Raw genomic sequence first — 17,423 nt, 5'->3', positions numbered from 1 at the left:
AGTCACACTTTTTATACGCTCGATGAAGTGGCTCGCGTTCTTGACGTAAGAATCCGCTTCTTCCGCGTACGCTTGCAGCTGTTGGGCCAGAAATTTTGCCAGCGGTTGTAAGGGAGATTCGATGGAGCTCACAATTGGTCGCAGTGGTAATCCTGCCTTGTGTACCTTTGGTAGGCCGTAAAATTTTGGGCATCTTGATGACTTCTCTCTAGTTATGAGATGGACCTGTTGTTCTTTATTGATATTTGAGGCTTTGATCTAGGCTTTTGTTATTTTCCCTTGATAGGTTGTCGGCTCTGACGAGATGCTTTGATATGTTGTATCATTTAAGATGTCGTTTATTTTTGTTTCGTAGTCTTGAATATTCATCACTACCGTAGCGTTGCCTTTGTCAGCTGGAAGCACGATGATTTCTTTGTTGATCTTCAAGTTATGTAAGGCTTTTTTCTCTTCCCGTGTTAAATTTCTTTTTGGTGGTTTAGCTCTTCTTAATATTTTTGATATGTGTTGGCGTATGATCTCGGCTGTTTCTGCTGGGAGATCAGTGATTGTAGTCTCTACCTCAGTAATGATGTTTTCTACGGGAATGTATGTAGGTGCAACAGCAATATTGAAACATTTTACAAGAACACTATTCGTGGCTTCATCCAGTGTCAGATTTGAAAAGTTATATACTAAATTGTTTGTTTCTATTTGTGGATTTTATTTCTTTCTAGGCCGCTGTTGTAGCAACAAATTTTCAAACTTTTGAATTTGTTTGGTCTTAGTGAGATCAGCATATGTTTCTGCTCGAAAGTTTGTCAGTTGTTCAAAGAAATTCCATAATGTTGGATGGATTGTGTTACTTCGTTTAAGATGCAGCTGTAATGATTCTGCAGTCATTTTGTCGATGTCTCGTCTGGTATCATGGATTGCCTCTCTAATAAGCGCCAGGCTTGCTCTTCTTAAGATGTTTTTAGTTTTATAGTTGTTTTTGTGAAAAGTGAGCTTCATATAAGTCCGGATACACTAAACCTAACCAAACACTGTTTAAATAATACTTGTTTCATCTATAAGGAATAAACATATAAACAGGTTGAGGGAGCACCGATGGGTTCCCCACTGTCACCAGTAATAGCCAACTTGTTTATGAAGGAAATAGAACAGCGGGCAATTGAAACAGCTGAATATAAACCCAAATTGTGGCTTAGATACGTGGATGACATTTTTATCATCTGGACCCACGGAGAAGAAAACCTTAATGCTTTTTTAGAACACATCAACAATATCCACCATAAAATTCACTTTTCCATGGAACTAGGAGGAAACGATCAAATTCCATTCTTCGCTGACTAGTGGTTGACATGACCACGAAACACGTCTTGTAGAATATCGGTGGTGGTCAGAGTGAAATAAAATGTAATCGCCGATTCCCTCATTTCACGGTTTCTCCGTAATTGACGAATGTATAGCCAATAACGTGGCGTTGTAGGCAAATCTGTGATACAAAGGGGTATCTTTTGCCGTTCATCTTTTTTTATCAAGACTTTGAATTTACATTTTCACGTCCGCTAACGGAGAAGATTTCTTCTGTATACCAGAGGAATCTTTTCGTTTAGTTCATATAGATGTCCACGATTCATCCACCTAAATGTCCCTGACGAGTGGTTGACATGACCAGGAAACACGTCGTGTAGAATGTCGGTGGTGATCAGAGTGAAATAAAATGCAATCGCCGATTCCCTCATTTCACGGTTTCTCCGTAATTGACGAATGTGTAGCGAATAACGTGGCTTTGTAGGCAAATCTGTGATACAAAGAGGTATCTTTTGCCGTTTATCTTCTTTTATCAAGACTTTAAATTTAAATTTTTACGTCCGCTAACGGAGAAGATTTCTTCTGTATACCAGAGGAATCTTTTCATTTAGTTCATATAGATGTCCACGATTCATCCACCTAAATGTCCCTGACGAGTGGTTGACATGACCACGAAACACGTCGTGTAGGATATCGGTGGTGGTCAGAGTGAAGTAAAATGCAATCGCCGATTCCCTCATTTCACGGTTTCTCCGTAATTGACGAATGTGTAGCGAATAACGTGGCTTTGTTGGTAAATCTGTGATACAAAAGGTATCTTTTGCCGTTAATCGTCTTTTATCCAGACTTTGAATTTACATTTTCACGTCCGCTACCGGAGAAGATTTCTTCTGTATACTAGAGAAATCTTTTCGTTTAGTTCATATAGATGTCAGTAACTACACAATCTTCGCCTGGAGATTTGTTATTCTTAGCTATTCTTAGGGCTAGTTTTATTTCGTCTATTGTGATTTTCGGTAGTAGTTCTGATCCTTGGTTGACAATGCCCTTTTTACTTATTAATATTTCTGGTACTTGATCTTCTTTGATATTTACTTTGTGTTGGCTTGTGTACAGTAATTTGTAGAAGTCTTCAACTATTTTAAGGGTTTCCTCTCTGTTGGTTGTAAGATGACCATTTCTATCTTTAATCTTTATTATCTGCCTTGTCCCCGTTCTTAGTCTTCTGTTCAATACTTTCATACTTCTATTGTTCTCAATGTTATGTTCGATTTGTTCTTGGTTGTATTTTCGAGTGTCTTGTCTAACAGCTTTGGATATTTCTTTATTTAATTTTTGTAGTTCGTCAGATTTAGTTTCCGTCTCGCTTCTCATTTCTCTTCTTTGCTGCATTAGTTGCCTGGTATTTTTGCTGATGTTCTCTTCTTTTTGAGTTATAGGACAGAATTTATTTTGATTTTCCAGTACGGCATTTGTTAATTTATTATTTAAGTCGTTTATATTCCTTTCTGCTTCAGGACTGCTAAGTATGTCGGAAATACATTGCTGAAAACTATATACATCTGATGGTTTGATCCATGGTTTTAATTTGTTCTTCTTTTTAATCATCTTATACCTGTCCTTCTTTAAGTTTATTTCTCTTTTAACTACTCGTAACAAGCTATGTAGCTACTAGTAACAAATCTGTTTAGAACCATAATGTCTTTAACTGTGTCTTTTTGTCAGTGATAATAAAATCTATTTCGTTTTGAGTTTTTCCATCAGGACTTTGCCATGTCCATCTTCTCTGTGGTTTCTTTTTGAAAAAACTGTTCATTACTGAAACTGGAATAGTTCGTGTTGCAGCATGAACCTTAACAGTATTTAGCTACCTTCATTTCTATCATCCAAACCAAAATTTCCCAGTGGCGTTTCTGTAGGGTTGGATTTCATTCCTATTTTAGCGTTAAAATCACCACATAAAAAAATAAAATGTCCTTGGTTGTCTTTAAGAGTAGCTTCGATATCATCATAGAATAGATCCACTTCCTCTTCATTATGGCCTGTTGTTGGTGCATAAACCTGTACTATTTTCATATTACACCTTGTATTCAATTTGAGAGTAACACAAATCACTCTTGTGGAAAATTTCTTTAGTAATAGGTACTATACTTGTTTGAAGACGCTTGTGTATAAAGAAGCCAGTTCTTCCCAAGGAATTATTGTTGTCACCTACATGGTAAAAATTATGTCCGGATTTTAGTTTAATTAATTGTTCGCCACGTCTTCTGACTTCGCTGAGACCGACTATCCACTTTGTGTTTTCTAGTTCGCACTCAAGTTCAGTAATTTTTTTAGCGGATAGTAGGAAACGTGCATTATATGTTCCTATATAAAGTGTCGCTTTATTCGGGTAACTTTTTCCTGTCTCTGTCAATTGTTTGCCCCCCCCCCAGAATCCGAATTCATGGGACAGACTGATAGTTTATCAAAAATTGGAAAAAAATCTGTAAAAGGTATAAAAATTTTTTATTAAAAATCCCTTTAAGGGCTACATCACCGAGCGTTTTCGATTTTACAGAAAAATCATCATCAGTGTTAAAACAGGTTGGATGCCAGCTGAGCCACCAAAGAAATATTAGGGTAAAAACCCCTTAAATATTACACAGTGAGCAAGTAAAGGTTGGAATAAATTCATTTTCTTAAGAACTGATGACACTGAAAAAAATCCCGAAACAGGCCAATTTTTATTTTTAAATTACGACTTTTTGGCATATACATCATACTATTTACGTCACCCACCTGGGCGTGATGACGTAATCGATAATTTTTTGTAAATGAGAATAGGGGTCGTGTGATAGCTCATTTGAAAGGTAATTCAAATCTCTATTCAGTAATATAAACCTTAACAGAATTATTTACAGAGGATGTCGAAAAAAATTTTTTTTTAATTAAATTTATTCACATAAGAAGAATGTATGTAATTTATTTAATTCAAAATACATATTATTGCTCTCGGAAAACAGAAAAAAATGTTTATTTGAAAAATAATCATTGCTTTTCGCTTAAATTAAATGTTCAAACTGTCAAGGGGCAGGTGGGTGGCTGCTTTAATATTGAACTTAAGCAAAACATAATATTTATTTGTCAAATAAACATTTTTTCCTGTTCTGGATTTAACATTATCTCCATTCTATTGTATTTCTATTCTATTGTATTCTGTTGTATTTTTATTTCATATTAGTTGATACGTCATATATCAGTATTTTATAACATCGTAATAATATTTACAAACTTTACTTATGGGAGTATATATACATTATAGGAGTATGTATAACTATAAACGTTACACAACGTTCCTTATAAACGATATTTTACTGTCCCAATTCATGTCTCTGAATAGAGAATGTTAAGATTTATTATAGTAAATATGGTTTACAGAATTTTCGTTCCCTACGCAATATATCAAAATGTACATCAAAAATATTCTCGTTGGTCACATTTTGCTACTTACCAAATTTACATCAACTTATATGTAGGTATACGATCAAATAATAAAAAAAATATTAGGTATGGTATAATAGAGAAATTAAATTAAAACAGATCGGACGAATTCTTCCATATAGGACTTAATGTTTAGAGAAAAACGGTTAAACATGACATAACATGTATATGTGAATAAACCCAATAAAAAACTTCTAGAGATGGCATAAACCGTTCCTTTTAGTAATTCCTTAATCTTAAATTTTATCTGCTATTCTATTTCTATTTTTATCTGTTTTCCATTTATTTTTATGCCTTGTCCTGAATCAGGTTTATAGGTTTCTGTTTTGCTAGACACTGGTTTATTGTTAGGGTTAAAATTTTATAAGAATCACATTAATATATGTATATGTCATTATCAAAAATCAATAAAGCTAAGACAAAAATAATGGTGGTCAACAGATTCGACACTATTCAACTGACTAATGTGTTACAGGAATACCAGATAATAAACACCTTTATCTATCTCGGGTCTAGTATAACTAACGATGGTAAATGTGAAGTAGAAGTTCGGAGACGTATTGATATGGCAAAAAATGCGATGAGTCGTCTAACTAAAGTTTGGAAAGACATATCTATCTCTCAAAATATCAAGATGAGACTGGTGAATGCCCTTGTTGTCTCAATATTTCTATACGGAGCAAAGACTTGGACACTTCGCGCATGCGAGCGCCAAAAAATTGATGCCTTTGAGATGTGGTGCTGGAGAAGAATGCTGCGCAAACCTTAGACAGCTCATAGGACAAACGTTTCCATTCTAAACCAACTCAATATTAAAAAAAGGCTGTCCACAATATGTCTGCAACAAATTCTGCAATTCTTTGGTCACGTGGTTCGCAGAGGTGACGACAGTTTGGAGAGATTAATTGTTTCTGGAAACGTTCCGGGGAGAAGATCAAGAGGACGATCACCAACTAGATGGTCTGACCAAATATAGCATTCAGCTGGAAACTCATTCTGCGAAGCTCTTAGAGCAGCTGAAGATAGAGACCAATGGAGAAACATTGTTAGGATTATTGGAAGAAATCACGATCCTTAGTAATGGGAAAACGACAAGAGAGAGAGATGTCATCATCAATTATTCTTATCACTATATTGCAAGTTAAGTTACTTCTTACTGCAAATATTGGACGTCCATAAACTGAATATGGACATTCCACGTGAGAATCAACTTTAAGGTTTGTTGACTTAACAGAAAAAGTTTCTTTTTCTTCATTTATGTTCATACGTATCATTCTCTCAGGTTGCGTAGCCACGATATTCTACGTCTCCCTATGCTTCTTTTTCCTTAAATCTTTCAATGTATAATCGATTGGAGCAAGTTTTATCTCTCTACGTATAATATCTCCGAGATATACCAATTTCCTTCTTGTTATTTAAGATTTCCATTTCTTTGTTCATCTTCCTCAGAACCTCTTTGTTTGTGACGAGTTCTGTCCACGATATTTTTAGAACTCTTCTGTACACCCACTGCTCGAATGGTTCCAGTTTTTTCATTGATGCCGCATTCAATGTCCAAGCTTCCATTCCATAAAACAAAGTCGAGAAAAGGTAGCACCTCGCCAACCTAACTCTTAACTCCAACTTCAAATTTCTTATGCACAACACTCTTCCCATTTTGTTAAAATTTGCTATAGCCTTTTTTATTCTCACTTTGATTTCCTGGAAATAATCATTTGTGGAGTTGATCATTGTACCAAGGTATGCATATTTGTCTACTCGTTTGACATTGGTTCCGTCTATGAAAAGATTCTGGTTATTTCTTTGAGTTTTCGATGTTCTCATAAATTGTGTCTTCTTGACGTTCATTGTTAGACCGTATGTTCCAGGTAAATAGGGCAAAAATATACCATGTTCGGGACACTTGACCAGCCAGAATGCAAATGAGTTTTTTGGGAACTACAGTACATTTGTACAAGAATTCATCTGTACTCATTAGATATCTTTTAAAAACACCCTTTAATTATCTACGCTAATTTCTTTCGGTTATTTAAATGTCATCATAAACAATTCCAACCTTCTTTCGTTACATAAACATTGTTGACCTAGATCGTGAGGTGTAATTATACATACAGCCACTATAAACACTTTTCAGGGTCGACGCTGACTTTGCACTTTTAAATATATTTATACAACCAAAACATAATAAGGGAATCCTCATTACACATTCCACATTCGTCATTCTATTTTATTAGATGTAAGATTATTCACATTAAAAGATAGTGTCATCTACACTCCGCGAGACGACGTTACGTAGGTTGCTACCAGCTTGTACTCATGCGAGTATAATAAAACAACTTCAACAGTGAAACGACTATTAATCATTCCACCCCTCGGATAAGGGTTAACCACCCTTACCGGGAGAAGATAGCCCTAGTAAACCTGGACTATCATATGGCGATCCAAGACCAGGGAAGAAAGACTGGAAAGACGTCACAGGACTGGTAAACGAGAAATGGAGAAAAACTTCAATGTTCTGGTACCTCGACCACCCTAGAATACAGTGTGGTATGTAGAAAGGATGGAGACAGCAGGCCTGACATGGAGCTAAATGGACAATGGTATGGAGATGGAACATCGTGGGACAATGGACAATGCCAGGGAACGTGGATCGAGAACTTTTGGTGATACGAACACAAACGTTTAAAAGTGGTGAGTCTATATTTTGTTCTTATGGTATTTCCACGATATTTCATAACAAATGAATAGTATAGCAGTAATGTAAGGTATATTTCTAGTATTTTTATCTATTTATTTTTAATTATCTTTATGGGTATTATTGGAATTTTTTTTATCACAAATATTAAAGTTATTCACATGGCATATTACCATTATTATTTGAGGTATATATTATTTATATTATTTATTACGAGGGTACATTTTTTCAATTTTTTTATGATTTTAATATTTGCTATCGTAAATATACACTATCAATATAAATATACGATATAAATATATAACAAATATACGCTATATGCATAATACATTTACATTATTATTCTAACTACTTATTTACAAGGGTTAATATAACGTTATTTATTTTTGAACTATTATTTATTATTATTGCAATTTTTTTTTTACATATTTTTACCATATATTGACGTATTATTTTATCTCGTTATTTTTTACTATATATCTATATACCACATATCTATATACACCGTAAGACTATCGAATTTATATTTTCGCTAAGAAGTGCAGGAACTGAGGATAGAAAATTATGTATAAATGAGTAGCAACAAAGTTACTTGGGAAGATTTTGTCAAAATAGTTGAGGAACTTGCACAAGAAGTAGGAAGACAGAGCAGAAGGGTCTTAAAGAAAAAAGTACCGAAATCTAAGGACATACAGGAAGAAGTAACGACACAGCTAATTAAATCCTATAACAAGTTCACGCACTTAACTAAGAAAAACTGGGAAGCACTTTCGGACAAACAGAGGGAAGCGTGCAACAAATATTTTGGAAAAATCAGAGACAAAGTTATACGCTCATTTCAAGCAGTAAATGTAAGAACAGTGGTTCCAAATTCAATACATCAACCAATCGACGAGGAAGTTGAAGAGGAACAAAGCGACGAGGAAGTAGAAGAAGGAAAAAGCGACGAGGAAGTAGAAGAAGAAATAATTAACGACGAAATAAAAGAGGAAAAAGGTGACATAAAACAAGATATAACAATATTAAACATGGCTCTGACAATCAATGAATTTTTGAATATCGCAAGCAAGATATTGCCCAACGAGTTCGATGGAAGCGCAGGGAAATTACAACCATTTTTGGACGCATTAGAACTACTTGGAAAATTGGCAGAAGGTCATGAAGACACAGCTGTAACGCTAATAAAAACACGACTTACCAATAAGGCTAGGAACTTAATAACCACGGAAGATACGATTCCACGGATAGCTGAAGCACTGAAGAAAGAACTAAGAGGTGATAATCCGAAGAATTTAATAGCCAAATTAGCCAAGAAAAGGCAAGGGCATAGAGATGCAGCAGTGTACGCATCTGAAGTGGAGGAGTTAGCAGAACAATTAAAAGTAGCATACATAGCGGAAGGAATGCCACTGGAGTTAGCGAAGAAATATACGACGGAAACAGTAGTAACAACAATGAAACGAAACGTTAATGCAGAGAAAGCTAAGCTAATACTGGAAGCAGGTAACTTTACATCACCGCAGGAAGTAGTATCTAAATTTTTATCGATCGATACGACTGAAGAAAATGCACAAGGAAGAGTCTTAAATTATAGGACAAACTACCAGAATAGGAGAGGACAGCAGCAATACAGAAGAGGATACCATAACAAATATGACAGAGGAAGAAGAAATAACTTCGGACAACGGAACGAAGGAGAAGCAACGGACAATCAACGAAATTATTCGAACAGAAGATACAGACAATTTAAAAATCAAACATACAGAGGAAACCAGAGAGGAGGACGTAACAGGAACGTAAGGTTACTAGAGATAGAGGACAGTCAAGAAGAACAAGAAAACCAGCAGTTGGGGTTTTGAATGAACAAGAAGTTGGAAGCACACAGGCAGAAATAAAATATAACATTTACAACTTTGAACTGAACCTAACGAACTTTGTACGAATGAAAACAGGAATCCTTGAAAACACAAGCACCTTTATCATAGACACAGGAGCTGATATTTCAATACTAAAATGTTCACAATATTTTATGAAGAAACAGGTGAAACCAAACACAAAGGCGAAAATAAAAGGAGTCACTAAAGGAGAGTTGCAAACAATGGGAGAAGTTAAGACAACACTAGAAGTAAAAGGAACTCGATTCGAACACATTTTTCAATTGGTAGAACCTAACTTTCCAATTCCAACAGACGGAATCATTGGGAGAGACTTTATTTCTAACTTTCAATGTATACTGGACTACGCAAACCTTAAAATGCACATTAAAGAGGACAACGATTGTTACATTAGTACGAAAATTCTGGATAATATAGATAATGACACCATAATAATACCACCCCGATGTGAAATTTACAGAATAGTCAAAATTTTTCAAACGCTAAGGAACGACAGGATAGTGGAGCAACAAGAAATACAACCAGGAATATTCATAGCAAGAGCAATTATTTCAAGTAATAATCCATACATCAAAATTTTGAACACAACATACGAAACAGTAAATGTAGAGGCAAGCACAATCAGGACGTTGGACATTAAACTATTCAATATATATAGACTAGTCAACGACAGCAAGGATAGGAAAAAAGAATTACGAGAATCACTGAAATTAGACATACAAGAATATATACGAGATAACTTAGTATCGTTATGCGAAGAATATGCAGACATATTCGCCCTAAGGCATGATCTGTTAACCTGTAACAATTTCTACGAACAGAAACTAAGAGTTAAAGACCAAACTCCGGTATATATCAAGAATTATAGGACACCTCATGCGCAAACAGAGGAATTAAATCGACAATTACAAAAACTAAGAGACCAAGGAATCATAGAACCATCTACATCCGAGTACAACAGCCCAGTAGTACTGGTACCGAAAAAAGCTATAGATGGAGGAAAAGCATGGAGATTATGCATAGATTTTAGACAATTGAACAAGAAGATAGTTACAGACAAATTCCCATTACCAAGAATAGATTCGATATTAGATCAACTAGGAAGAGCAAAATGGTTTTCAGTTATAGACTTAATGTCAGGTTTTCATCAAATACCATTAGAAAAGTCATCGAGAAAATACACATCGTTTAGCACGGAAAACGGAGCATTTCAATTTACCAGATTACCTTTTGGATTAAATGTAAGCCCGAATAGCTTTTCAAGAATGATGTCAATAGCATTTTCAGGATTAACACCAGACAAAGCATTTCTTTACATGGACGATATCGTAGTAATTGGAATATCCGAAAAACATCACCTAGACAACCTGAAAAGACATTTGAGACATGTCGAAAATTCAATTTGAAACTTAACCCAGGAAAATGTCAATTTTTTAGAAGGGAAGTAACATATTTAGGACATGATCTTTCTCAAGAGGGAGTATCACCCGACAAAGCGAAGTATGCAGCAATTGAACAATATCCGACACCTAAGACAGCGGAAGAAACAAAGAGATTTGTAGCATTTTGCAACTATTATAGACGTTTTATTAAAAATTTTGCGGAAATATGCAGACCACTCAACAGATTATCGAGGAAAGGAGTAGAATTTTTTTGGTCTGAGGAGTGTGAAAAAGCATTCAAAAAGCTTAAAGCATCTCTGACGAAACCACCAATTTTAAAATATCCTGATTTCAACAAACAGTTTATCCTAACAACAGACGCATCCAATGAGAGTTGTTCAGCAATCCTAAGTCAAGATTACAACGGAATAGACCTACCTATAGCATATGCATCAAGAAGTTTTAGTAAAGGAGAATGTAATAAATCTATAATCGTTAAGGAATTACTAGCGAGTCATTGGGGAGTTAATTATTTTAAATGTTATCTATATGGAGCACCAACATTCAAAGTAAAAACAGACCATAAACCTTTGGCACACCTATTTGCAATGAAAGAACCAACCTCAAAACTCACGAGGATCAGTTTAGACCTAGAAGAATATGACTTCGAAATAGAGTATATAACAGGGAAAAGTAACTACGCAGACAGCCTTTCAAGAATAACATTGCATCAACTAAAGAACCTATACATAGACAACACCCATATACTAGCTATAACAAGAGCTCAAGCAAGAGAAAAGGAGAAGGAAGCAAGACAAACAAAGGCTGAAAGTGAACTCGCACTACAGCCAGAAGCCACCAAACAGACAGTAAGGAAGGTACTAAATAATTTAAAGGCGCATAGACTACCAATTTTGTCCTTTGGAGCAGAACTAATCTCACCAAGACTGAGCATTAGGGCCAAAAACAAAATAAAATGCAGCAAAAGCATAGCCACAGGATTGGATCATTTCGATTTAAACCAAGCGTTGGCACAGCTTGATAAGCTGGCGGTAGAGAATGCAGTACGTAAAGTAAAGATATACGTAAATGATATTATTTTTAAATTGTGCACAATTGATGAATTTATTAAAGAAGGAAATAAAAAATTGAAGAATATAGAAATATACATATGTGAAGTACCAGAAACAATAAAAGATGACAAAGAAAAACACAGATTAATAGAAGAATACCATAATCACCCGATGTTCGGAGGACATGTAGGGAATAATAGACTAATTAAGAAGCTAAAGGCAAGATTCCGATGGAAAAATTTGGAAAAAGACGTAAGAAAATACGTTAAACAATGCCACAAATGTCAAATTAACAAACCGAAAAGAACACATGTCGAAGAGTTCGTGATATCGGACACATCTTCCAAACCATGGGACATAGTATACATAGATACAATAGGTCCATTCACTAGAAGTAATGAAGGTAATAGATACTGTATCACAATGTTGTGTGAACTGACAAAATACGCGGTCAGCATACCAGTGTGCAATGAAGAAGCAGAGACAATAGCAAGAGGAATCTTTGATCATTTCATACCAACATACGGACTCATGAAGCAAATAAGAACAGACCAAGGCACAGAGTATAAGAACGAAGTAATGTAGGAATTAACAAAGCTATTAAAAATAGAGCACAACTTTTCAACGGCGTACCACCCACAGTCCATTGGAAGTTGCGAAAAACTACACAGAACGTTGAACGAGTAGGTAAGAGCATTCATAGACGAAGACAGAGAAAATTGGGATGTGTGTTGCAGAATGTTCACATACTGCTACAATACAACCCCTAACGCGTATCATGGATACACACCGTTCGAACTGCTATATGGCAGGAAGGTTAACCTACCGGAAGACCTTACACAGGAGATTCAACCATGTTACAATATAGATGCCTACTACAATGAGTTACGATACAAACTACAAAGCGCACACGAGAGAGCCAGAACCTTCTTATTAAAACACAAAAAAGAGCGACAAGAAAAGAATAAGCTCAAAGAAACACCTCAAAACTTTAAAATAGGAGACCTAGTCCTGGTAAAAAGGGAAGAGAATGGTAAGTTTGATAGTCTTTATGTAGGTCCTTTCAGAATAACAGAAGTAAATAACGTTAATTGTAAAATCAGAATAGAAAACAATAAAATCAAGGAAATACATAAGAACAGATTATATGCTTACAATCCGAAAACACAGTGAGTGACAAGTGTGATGAAACAATGTTGTTAAACGAACATTTTTATTTTTATTTATGTATTTACGTAGTTTTAGGAAGTTTGTATATAAAATAAATTTTTTGTATTGATTACAACACAGTATGGGTTGGTAGCACTACTTGCAAAATTTTCTGCCCGTAGTCAGAAAATTCTTAGGAGGGAAAGGTGTACAAGAATTCATCTGTACTCATTAGATATCTTTTAAAAACACCCTTTAATTATCTACGCTAATTTCTTTCGGTTATTTAAATGTCATCATAAACAATTCCAACCTTCTTTCGTTACATAAACATTGTTGACCTAGATCGTGAGGTGTAATTATACATACAGCCACTATAAACACTTTTCAGGGTCGACGCTGACTTTGCACTTTTAAATATATTTATACAACCAAAACATAATAAGGGAATCCTCATTACACATTCCACATTCGTCATTCTATTTTATTAGATGTAAGATTATTCACATTAAAAGATAGTGTCATCTACACTCCGCGAGACGACGTTACGTAGGTTGCTACCAGCTTGTACTCATGCGAGTATAATAAAACAACTTCAACAGTGAAACGACTATTAATCATTCCCCCCCTCGGATAAGGGTTAACCACCCTTACCGGGAGAAGATAGCCCTAGTAAACCTGGACTATCATACATTCGTAAAGTGTGGAAACGGTCTATTATCTCATGACTTATTTATTTTCAGAGTTAAATATCTGACAGGTCGAGTTTAATTTTTAAATTATGATTTTTTGACATATCCCATAATAGTGACGCCATCGATTTGGGCGTTATGGCGTCATCGATGATTTTTTAAATGGGAATAGGAGTCGTGTGGTAGCTCGTTTGAAAGGTGATTCAATTCTCTATTCAGTAATATAAACATTAACAATCATTACTTATACAGGGTGGCCAAAAAAAATTTTGAATTAAAATAATTGACGAAAAAAGAAGAATGTATGTAATTTATTTAACTCAAAATACATTTTACTGATGCCACATGATATAAAAAAAATGTTTATTTCATAAAAACATTGCTTTTCGCTTAAATTAAATGTCAAACAGCCACACGCTTGCCTCTTGGCAGTTTGAACATTTAATTTAAGCGAAAAGCAAATGTTTATTTGTCAAATAAACATTTTTTTTCTCTTTTCTGACAACAGTAAAATGTATTTTGAGTTAAATAAATTATTATATTGGTTTTTTTGCGGCAATTAATTTAATTAAAAAATTTTTTTTTGGCCACCCCTTATAAATAAAGATGGTAATGTTTGTATTACTGAATAGAGAATTGAATCACCTTTCAAATCAGCTACCACACGACCCCTACTCCCATTTAACACGTTCAGATGATGACGCACCGGTGCGTCAAGCTTTTCTTGTAGAGGGACGGATGACGCACCGGTGCGTCATATACCATATCGAACATAATGTTCAGTTGTATGCTAGCACTTGTAGTGTGCGTATCGTAGGAGGGATAGCACTTGTGGTAAGGTGTGTATTTATTTTGTCTTGTTTTAACTCTTATAATAACACACACACAAATGGAGAGGCAAAAATTCAAAAATATGTATCAGGCCGGCAGCAAGGTTACTCAAGATATGAATAGCACTGAACGTGTTAAAAAAAATTAAAGCATTCATGGGAGTGCCGACAGAAGTTAAAACTTCTTATAGTATATAAATTACGAGCTCAATATTTTTCCCCATCCAAAAAGGACTGATATACCTATATTATATACGCGTTGCGTACGTTATGGGCTATTTATATACGTACGAAATTTAGTTCGGCGAAGTGGTGACGGTCGCAAACTCAACACTTTTTCTCCATCTAAAAAGTGCAAAACGTCCCTAAAGAAAATTTCACTGAAAAAATTTATTTCGTCGAAGCAATGACGGTCGCTAATTTATTATTTTCCCCTTCTAAACAGTGCACAACGTCCCTAAAGAAGTTTTCTGTTCAAAAATTTATTTCGTAGAAGCAATGACGGTCGCTAATTCAATACTTCTTTCCCATCCAAAAGTGCATAACATCCCTAAAGAAGTTTTCATTTCAAAAATGTATTTCGCCGAAGCGATGACGGTCGCTAATTCAACATTTTTCCCCATCTAAAAAGTGTATAACGTCTCTAAAAAAGTTTTCGCTTGAAAAATGTATTTCGTCGAAGCAATGACGGTCGCGATTACGGTCGCTAATTAAATATTTGTCTACATCTAAAAGGGCACAACGTCCCTAAAGAAGTTTTCACTTCAAAAATTTATTTCGTCGAAGCAATGACGGTCGCTAATATAATATTTTTCCCCATCGAAATAGTGCAAAACATCCCTAAAGAAGTTTTCATTTCAACAATTTATTTCGTCGAAGCATTGACGGTCGCTAATTTAATACTTTTTCCCCATTTAAAAAGGGCACACAGTCTCTAAAGGAGTTTTCACTTTAAAAATTTATTTCGTTGAAGCAATGACGGTCGCTAATTCAATACTTTTTCCCTATCTAAAAAGTGCACAAGGTCCCTAAAGAAGTTTTCACTTCAAAAATGTATTTCGTCGAAGCAATGACGGTCGCTAATTCAATACTTTTGCCCCATCTAAAATGGGCACAAAGTTTCTACAGAAGATTTCACTTCAAAAATTTATTTTGCCGAAGCGATGACGGTCGCTTATTCCATACTTTCTCCCCATCTGAAAAGTGCACAACGTCCCTAAATAAGTCTTCACTTCAAAAATTTGTTTCGTCGAAGCAATGACGGTCGCGATGACGGTCGCTAATTCAATAATTTTTCCCCATCTAAAAAGTGCACAACGTCCCTAAAGAAGTTTTCACTTCAGAAATTTATCTCGTCGAAGCAATGACGGTTGCTAATTCAATACTTTTGCCACATCTAAAAAGGGCACAACGTTTTTACAGGATATTTCACTTCAAAAATTTATTTCGTCGAAGCGATGACGGTCGCTAATTCAATACTTGTTCCCCATCTAAACAGTGCACAACGTCCCTAAAGAATTTTTCACTTTAAACATTTATTTCGTTGAAGCAATGACGGTCGCGATGACGGTCGCTAATTCAATACCTTTTTCCCCATCTAAAAAGTGCACAACGTCCGTAAAGAAGTTTTCACTTCAAAAATTTATTTCGTCGAAGCAATGACGGTCGCTAATTCAATACTTTATACCCATCTAAAAAGTGTACAAAAATTTATGCAAGTTATTCAGTGTGTAAAAATTTATTTCGTTGAAGCAATGACGGTCGCGATGACGGTCGCTAATTAAATACTTTTTCGACATCTAAAAAGGGCACAACGTCCCTAAATAAATTTTCACTTCAAAAATTTATTTCGTCGAAGCAATGACGGTTGCTAATTTAATAATTTTTCCCCATCTAAAAAGGGCACAAATTCCCCACTTCAAAAATTATTCGTCGAAGCAATGACGGTCGCGATCACGGTCTCTAGTTCAATACTTTTTCCCCATCTAAAAAGGGCACAACGTCCCTAAAGAAGTTTTTTCTTTAAAAATTTATTTCGTCGAAGCAATGACGGTCGCTAATTCAATATTTTTCCCCATCTAAAAAGTGCACAACGTCCCTAAAGAAGTTTTCCTTCAAAAATTTATTTCGTCGAAGCAATGACGGTCGGGATGACGGTCGCTAATTCAATACTTGTTCTCCATCTAAAAAGTGCACAACGTCCCTAAAGAAGTTTTCACTTCAATAATATTACTATTATTATACGTACATTATAATATATTATACGTACAAAATTTATGTCGTCGAAGTGATGACGGTCGCGAAATCAATCTCTTTCCCCATCCCAAAATATATTTTACATTTATTTTATATTTAAATATTTCTACACATTTTATATGTACATACACATAATAAATATACGTACAAAATTTGTTTCGCAGAAGAGATGACGGTCGCGAAATAAATCCTTTTTCCCCAACCAAAAATAAGTTTTACATTTATTCTAAATTGAAATACATACTTTTATACAATTAATGTATACATACACATAATATAGTAAGTACAAAATTTAATTCGCCGAAAAGATGACGGTCGCGATGAAGGTCGCGAAATAAACCCTTTTTCCCCATCCTAAAATAAGTTTTACATTTATTTTAAATTTAAATACCTCTATACAATTAATATATACAATCACATAATATACCTATATATGTACAAAATTAATTTCGCCAAAGCGATGATGGTCGCGAAATAAATCCTTTTTCCCCCATCCAAAGATAGGTTTTACATTTATGTTAAATTTAAATACCTCTACACAATTTATATATATATATATATATATATATATATATATATATATATATATATATATATTGATGTGATCTTTATTATTGATATGAGATAATATTCTTATATGTCATTTAATTTAATCAATGCATTAATCATAAT

Source organism: Diabrotica virgifera, chromosome 10 (genome assembly GCF_917563875.1).
Source record: "Diabrotica virgifera virgifera chromosome 10, PGI_DIABVI_V3a".
NCBI classification, from domain to species: domain Eukaryota; kingdom Metazoa; phylum Arthropoda; class Insecta; order Coleoptera; family Chrysomelidae; genus Diabrotica; species Diabrotica virgifera.
Note: the sequence above shows the minus strand (reverse complement) of the source record.